Here is a 6,304-nt window from a genome sequence, read left to right as displayed (position 1 = left end):
ACGTTATCCCCCTCAAACATCATTCCCCACCGCATACACACATTGTATACACGTACACACATACGCACATACATACATGTGTACAAATACACACAAATACATGCACAAACAGACAAACAATCCTTCCTTGTGGACTAGAACTGTATTGTTTCACAAATGTAGAAAGTGTGTAACTATAATTAAATTATTTTCTAGGGATGTACATACATGGAATCAACATTGTTGTAAGTAGAGAAAACAAAAGAACAAAAAAAAGTTTTTAGGAGGAATTTTTGGAGCCTTTGTTTTTGATAGCTTTGTTATGATGCGGTGTAAATAGACATGCGCTTAATCATGGTAGGAGGGTGTGTGTCCCTCAGTCTGGATGCACATTTGTGGCTCTGCTTGCCTCACCTGCAATATCCCACAGACTTTTTATTCTCATGCTTTTTTGTAGGTCTCATTGTAATAACCAATTATGTATGCATTTCTATTGTGTATCTGTACATTTGTATATTATACTACTGATGGTTCAAACAGCACAATGTTGACAGTCTTGTAACCCTAGAATGAATGTGGACAAAAGGATAAACTGCATAGCTTAAGATGGCTGGAACGGACATGTTCAAAAATCCATCAGACTCATCGACCTACAACTACACCATGCCAGAATGCAATTTTCAGCTCGAGAGTTCACCTATTCACATTTTGAAAGATTTGCTTCGCATCCGAGGTCCGTATAAAGAACCCATTGTGGCTGTTTTTGCAGGAAAATATTTTGCTTTTGATACAAATCTTCCTTTTTCTATTTCTAATCTTGGAATCCCTTTATCTAAATGGCCATAGTTCCAGACATGTGTTCACCAAAGCAACAGTATGTTCACTCCCACTCTCACACTGCTGTTTCTTAAGAGGATTGCTGTAATGAATTGCTGATAATAACTAATAGCGGGGCTGAAAATATTTAGTACATCAAATGCAGACAGTGCTGCGATAGTTCTGTCAACAAAGACAAAATGGTATCTTACCCAGTAGTTATGAATTTGCACTCAGATGACTCAAACACTAATGTGGGGAAACTGTCTGCTCTGCTGAATACATGTTGAATTGTTCCAACTATAGGGGAGTGGTAGCTTATGTTTTTTGTGCCCCATAGACACAGCATGTAGTGATGTTTTGAATATGGCTATGTGCCTTAATGTATGTTTGATAGTGCACCAGTTAGTGGTTGTAAGAGATCAGTTTTACATTACCGGCTGCAAATCCTTGTTTGGTAAATGTAAAGGTGACTCCAGTATAGAGTACATGCTTCAGGCCAACACTTTGCCAGTTAGTTTTATTCCCTAACAAGCCTTCTGTCATTGATTGTTTACCTAAAGTGTTGAAACAGTGAGTCTGAGGAATCCTTAGGTTGAAATGGCTTTCTCTATCCCCCCTTCTTCCTCCAGTCAGTGATTTACATTCACTTTACATTTTTTTTTGGATCTGAGGGGCTCCAATAAAAGGAGGAAGGCGAAGAGTAGCGCATATATCATTAAGATGAAGTCACTGACTCGTCGACTTATTGAAGTGTGCAGTTTACATGTCTGTGTTAAATGTGTTGACGTTGAGAGGCACGGTGGAGCAGCTGGCTGCGGCAATCCCAGAGAGGCTCACAAGAGGAAGCAGAGCACACAATGTCAGCTGCTGGCAGATCCCATCTAACAAAAGGATGTTAGAGTAGAACTCATATGCATAATATACATCAACAACGCTTATAAACATCCACACCCATCAAACTCTCTGTTTGTGGCTGGAAATATAACAGACTCTGATGGCACTGGTGACACTTATGAGGTGGGTGAATAAATGGCAAAAACATGAATAAAGTTTTTATATGAAAATCTAAATAGCTTAATTAGTGGACTAATTTAGCATTACGGCATATTTTACTTTAAAGAGTGTCCTGTCATGCAAGAATTTATTGCATTTAGAATGGTAGTAGATTATTAATAAACTGAACTTAAATGGTTACCTACTCTAACATGTTGTCTAAAATAAAGTGTGACTGTTATACTTGATATTTCTGACAAAATGTGTGACCAGAAGCGCTCATTTGCTTCCCCACACAAGCATTTTTAAACCTAGTTTCATGTTCTAATCATACAGCAGATGCAGGCAGAACTGTTGAACATTCATTACTTGACTGGTCTACACCTTTACACAGCACCGTGTGATTATCACACTGAATGATAGATTGAAAGAATTTTAGAGGATGCGCTAAGACAAGCCGACCTACATTGGGGCGTGTGTGTGTGTGTCTGTGTGTGTCTGTGTGTGTGTTAGGTGCAGAGAGCGATGTGGCAGAGCAGAGGGGAGCTGCTGCTGGATTATGTAAAGCACTCCCACAGCCCAGAAGTCACAGTGCTTCTATGGAAGCTCAAAGCATCTCAGAGATTCACAGTCTTTGTTAGCAGAAGGCTTAGCCATTCACTCAGTGGTCCTGCTCCCACAAGATACACCCCGCATGGCAGGTTGCTATGGACAACCACTGCCACATCCGCTGCCGGAATGTCTATTTGTCTGCATGGAGAGGAGGGTGGGAGGAGGGGTGAGGAGAGGGCAAAAGAAGAGAAATAGAAAGAGGAAAAACGGGTTGCTGGTTGTGATTCAAATTGGCAGTGACTGATGAGATTTGGCTCAGCAAGGCCCAGTGCTCTACTCCTAGCTTTTAATGGCCGCACAAATAGAGCACTTAACCCTGATTCTCCTCTCATTTAGTCCAGGGACTAGTCTCGGACAACAGTCTCACACTCTTCCCCTGACCCTCTCCCTCTCAGTCCACCTCACCCCTTGGACCTTTCCCCCGCCACCAGTGTTCGCCTCATCTCCACTCTATGTGTGAAATATGCTGTCGAGTCGGTCTCAGCCAGGACCACCTAGGCCAGACCAACAGATTGGTAGACCACACTTAAACTGAAGGACTCAGATCTGGGTGCCCACTGCAGCGCATGCCAAGCAGGCGGCCTCGAGGAGGTTGGAAAAGGGATAAGGGGAAAGGTACATAAAGGAGTTGGAGAGTGTGTGGGAGAAAGAATACGGGACTCAGATGTGAAGAAAATGCATCACTTTGAAATACATCACCTTCCTCAATACACTCCACTCAGTTTATCATCTCATGTACCCACTAACTCTCTCTGTGGCTTTTTTAATTGGGTTTACTCATGAATATCCCTTTCAAACAGCAACTCATCCACCACGGACATTGTTCCTCCATTCAGCCTCTGCCAACTGCCATGTGCTCTACAAAGGTCTCTGTGCTGCAGCTCCCCGCTATATGACAGAACGGATCCTTGGCCTCAAGGCTTTTGAAACAAGACAGGACCTCCACGGCAAAATGAAGCTGAGGTCAAGCTGAACTCTGGAACTGGTCAATTGCAAAGCAATAGGCCTGCGTTTACCTAATACGTGCAATAAGGAAGCTGTGATGACATCATAATAAATAACAACAAGCAAACAGTTGGTGGTGTGAGCTCGTCCTTCTGTGTCTAGTCCTGCTCAGAAAAATTATTTCACTGTGTTGGTACGCAGAGTCAATAAATCTCAGCTGAAATCTAAATGTTGAACGCAAGTGCAGATGAACTGTCTCTTCAGTAACATTAACGGCCCCTCATCACCACTTTCACACACACACACGGGCTCTATTCATAGTGTGTGTTGGCAAATGTTGAAAGATGTCTCTAACACTCTTGCCTAATCTGTTCCCTAAGTGATGGCACTCCAATTAAACCATCTACTGGAGTGCTCCCAGCCAAGGACAATGCACTCCAGTGTGTAGGCTAACTCTCCTTAAAGAAGACTGAAAAAAAACAAAGAAAGACAGGGGAAATAAAGGTCTAAAAAGAAGATGGAAATAAACAGAGAAAGATTTACAAAAAAAAAGGGAAACAAAGACACAGGGTAGCATCTGTCAATAGTTTTCTGTCCAACACTGGCCTCATCATGGTGTGTGTTAGAGTGGGTTGTTGTGGAAAAAAGAACAGGACATGTCAGGCTTTTGATTCAGTTCATAAAAGTATTGCAGATGATAAATGTTTGCATGTCACTCCTGCTCCTGTCTCTTATTTCTACCTGCATCATACCGCCTGCAGTTCCTACTTTTGCAGAACTACACGTTGACTCATTTCTTGTAGCCTGGCAATGATTGTCCTCTGGTGGTAGACAAGGGTCATTACATAAATAACCTTCAGACTCTTCACAGCCAGGAATGAGATTATTATTAAAGCAAAAAGTATTGTTATAAAGATTTGTACCAATTTTTTGGACGGAAACTGACAAAGAAGTTTACAGAGGAGCTCGGTCTTTCGTAGAACCTGTGACACCAACTAGATGATGCTTGAAGAGTCTGAAGAGTAACCAAGTGTCAGATAAATGGTGGTGAATGTTTTTTTTTCCCCACGGAAAAGTAATCGTTATAAATGTAGTACCATAATGGATATATACTGTATATATACATAATGATAAAAGAAGTTCTCTCAACATCTGTTTTCCACTGCCCTCTACTGGAGAGACAACTGTAGGACAGCAAAGAGTCAAGGAGCCTAAACCTTAATCTTTTGACAAAATTAACTTTTTTTAATGTATATGTATAGTTGTAATATTGATTAGTTTTTGAAAAATGTCCAAAACAGCCCAAATATTTTTTCTATTAGATTTTAGATGGGCTGAAACTTTGGTGTAACAAGAGTCAAAATAGCTACAAATACTTGAGAAAAGGGTTGGATTTTTAGTTTTTCCCTCCTGTTTCTTAATATCTCTACACAATATTCACACTCGAGTGCTGCTCCGACTGAGAATGACAACGTAACACAGTTTCCCATCAAAGCAGTACTATTATACCGTCTCAGATGATTTTTCTCATTTTCACTGAAAAGTTGTACTATGCTTTTTCACTGCAGCCGTGTTAAATTCATATAACATTTACATACGGTATATTAATACATCAAATGATGACATTGGGTAGTTCAGTCAATGTAATCATATCAAAGTTTGCAACAAAAATGTGTTAGTTACATTGTGACTCATTTATAATGAGGTCGCACAGTTTCAAATACAAGAAAACCCTCACACAGTAGCCAATTCTGACCCCCTACTTGTGCTGTGCCTTGTGTTCTGATCATTTTGAGAGTACTAAATCATGTTAAGACAACACTAAACCCCTGCACCCTCAGCTTGTAGGATATTATATCACCTGATTTTAGGTCACAGACATATCACAGGTGTTATATGAAGGCAGGCTGCAGCGCCATACTTTGATAAAATGGTTTTGTAAGCAAGGTGACAGAAGCTTTTAAGGCACAGACTAATTTTAGGCCACAAAAGACAAATCTTTGGACAGATCTACCAGGAAATGAATGGCCCAGTGAATAGTTCAGTACACACTCAGAACTAAAAACTTTAAAGAAAATTATACTGTTACATTTCATTTAAGTAAAAGTATTTATTTTAAAGTATACTTGGATAGAAATAAAAAAAAGTAGGTCCGTTTAAATGACTGACTCTGAAAGTTTTCAAATACTTTTAGCTGAATGAGCAGAAAACTAGCAGAAAAGCAGAAAGCCTCGTACACCTCACATCAGCCAGACCCATCATGCACCTGCTGGCTTTTTTATGTGACTTTTGCTTTTATTCTGTACTGCACTCTGATGCAAATTGGAAGGTAGAGAAGTGCAATACTTGAGATAAAAAGCACTCAAGTAAAAGTAAAATGATTGATTTTGAAAAACAGCTACAAGATAAACGATTTTGTTATAATGATGAAAGTCAATGGAATTTGTTACTTTCAGTTGTCACGTTATCAGTGTATCAGGTGTTAAATAATTTATCATCAATAAAATGACAAAATGGTGATCTCAAAATAATGACATTATAGTCTACATGTCTGCCATGTAAGTTTGTAATTGGTATAAGCGTTTACAGTGTTCCTGTTGGATTACATTCAAACATTCAAAATGTTCATTGTAAAATAATCTTGTGATGATGGGGAAACATTTTCTCTGCCACTGTCAGGGACATTTATCATTACAAGCAGAAATCTTGTAATTACGTGTTCATTTATTTCTATATGCGGTGTGGTATGGTCATCATCATGTCAGAACTGATTATTGGACTGGATTGTAATTTTGAATGCAACACTTGAACACACTGAAAATTTGGGCTTATGCTTGGAACTATTCAACAATTCAATTGAATTGTATTGGTTGAAATTGTTAGTTAAACCCTTCTACCCTTCAGTGGATTTCTCAAAAGAATTCGTTTGCAAGGGAATGAATCAAACTGGTTCCAC

Source organism: Pempheris klunzingeri, chromosome 5 (genome assembly GCF_042242105.1).
Source record: "Pempheris klunzingeri isolate RE-2024b chromosome 5, fPemKlu1.hap1, whole genome shotgun sequence".
Classification (NCBI taxonomy): Eukaryota; Metazoa; Chordata; class Actinopteri; order Acropomatiformes; family Pempheridae; genus Pempheris; species Pempheris klunzingeri.
The sequence above is the reverse complement of the archived record's forward strand: the minus strand, read 5'-3'. Positions refer to the sequence as shown.